At 46.0% G+C, this 2,265-nt stretch overlaps 1 protein-coding gene across 2 annotated transcripts in view; it reads right to left on the reverse strand.

Moving 5' to 3' along the window:
* Positions 1-477, reverse strand: part of RNF220 (ring finger protein 220) — a 327,682-nt gene extending 327,205 nt beyond the window's left edge. For both annotated transcript variants that reach the window (XM_034778230.1, XM_034778229.1), the window contains exon 1: positions 305-477. The gene's annotated coding sequence lies outside the window, so the exon portion shown is untranslated. The remainder of the gene's footprint in view (positions 1-304) is intronic.
* Between the last annotated feature and the right edge of the window lie 1,788 nt (positions 478-2,265).

Here is a 2,265-nt window from a genome sequence, read left to right on the forward strand (position 1 = left end):
CGCCCCCCCCCCCCTTCCCATCCCGGACCCCCCTCACCAGCTGCTTTGGCTGGAGGGATTCAGGAGCTCGCGGCAATGCTTGCATGGAAAAATAAAACTTGCCGTGCAAAGTTTGACTCTGCAGCGAGTCCGGCTTTGCAGGGAAATCAAAAGGCACCGGGGTCAGAGTGACTGCAGCCCTGGGAGAAAGCCGTGGGAGAGCCACTGCTCGAAAGTTAGCCCCGGTCCCTGCCCAGCACCAGCTCCCCCCGCCCGCCCCCTCTCTCTCTCTCACACACACACCTTTGTGATCTCCAACACTCACCGTGGAAATTCCTCTGGCGGTGGTTGCACTTTTTCAGGCTCGGGGAAGCAGGAGCGGAGTGTGGCGCTTGGGAAGTCCTGGGCGTGTTTGCAGGCTGTCTTGGGTTGCATGTAACAGATCAAGAGACTCAATGGGTGTGAGAGAAGGAGCGGTGCTGCCTCTCAGTGCTGGCTCTAATCAGTGAATGAACCTCCACTCTCAGAGGGACTGGAGCTGCACACACACACACACACACACACACAGCCGGGCTGAGCACGGAATACATTAGGGCACTAAGGGAGTATGGGAAATGGAGTCCACAACTGGGGCACAGAGCTGGCCGGCCCATCTTGCCCACTGACAGTGACAAAGATTTGGCTCCTGGCTAAGGGTTTGTTGCTGGCAGTAAGATTTTTTGCATACCATTTTCAAGGTTTTATTATTTCCCTTAGGAGTTGATTTAGTTCTTGCGAAAAAGAAAAATTAATAGTACTGGTCTATGTCCCCCCAATTTCCCTCACTCTCTGCAACTGCCCCTTGGTCCTTACATGCAGCCTATCCAATCCTACCCTATCCTGTATGATAAAATTATACCCTATATTTACAGAACACCTTTTACCCTGAAGGTTCCCAGTGCACCATACAACTTATGGGCCAGTCCCCCCAGCAACCTGTGCACAGAACAACTTTGCAGCCGTTCAGAACTCATAATAACAAAACCCACACACCGCAGGGGCTATCATATATTCTTTTCTCGTGTCTCATAATAGACACACACTTTTTTTGTTGTTTACACACATTTCTATGCCACTCAACGTGGTGCCACCTGACCACTTCAGAAACATTAACTAATTTAACCTCACAACACCAGGGGGAGGTAGGGGAGTGTTAAAAACATTATTCAAGTGGGGAAAGACAGGCAGAGAGAGCATAAGTGACTTGCCCAAACTCATAGGAGAAATCAGTGGCAGAGCCAAAAAGAAAATGCAGGTCTTCTGACTCTCACACTGTTTCATGTGCACACACACACACACACACACACATTGGTATTTTAAGTGCAGCCGTGAGGAAAATGATTCCTCTATCTACACGCACACTCGTCCCTGTACACAAAGGAATTATTTAATTCACCTAAATCAGGAACTGACGTCAGAGACATTTATTCAGTGACGGAGGGCATCATTTTTTAACATTAAAAAATGTCAGTTCTTTCCTTTTTAAAAATAAATATACAGTGACTGATTTGTGGGCTTGGACACTGTGAAGTATAATGCGAATACATTTGTTATAAACAGGGGAAGGAGGTCAGCTCCTTACGGTAACAATTTGGGTTGTTGTCTCTGTGTGTGCATGTATGTGGCGTGTGAGCGTGTGCACATGTGTATTCCTGGCATCCTCACTCTTTCACGAAGAATAGCAACAGCTTTTGCTTAAGATGTGACTCATTACTAAAGTTATCTGGATCTTCAGTTTGATCTGACTATCCCAGTGTTAAATATGAGCTCAAAGCCAATGGGAATTTTTGGGTGGTTAAGAAATGCAGGTTCAGACCCTACCTCACACTTTGAAGACCATAAAGGTTTGCTTCTCTTGTGGACTGAAATCTACCCACCCTTTTACATCACCTCAGACAGACCATATTTTTCTTAGGTAGTCAGCATGGTTGCATGCCCAATGCATGATTAAACCTTAAAAGGATAAAAGTAGCCAAACAACGCTTTCCTCCTTTTTACACTTAATATCTCAAAATAAAAACAACCTTGACATTCCAAGCCTCTGAAATCAGCAAACGTCTGTGTCTAAAGATGCTTCAAGTGCTTTATTTTGCACTTTGTAACATCCATTGCTCTGTTGGCCATGTCATGGTGGAGCAATACAGATGTTGGTACTCAAGGAAATGTGTATGCGACTGTTTGGAGATGCTCGCTACACCGTTTGTTATAGTATGTAGTGTGTGTATACCAGAGTAAGAATGCTCCATG

This window comes from Trachemys scripta, chromosome 8, assembly GCF_013100865.1.
Source record: "Trachemys scripta elegans isolate TJP31775 chromosome 8, CAS_Tse_1.0, whole genome shotgun sequence".
NCBI lineage: Eukaryota > Metazoa > Chordata > Testudines > Emydidae > Trachemys > Trachemys scripta.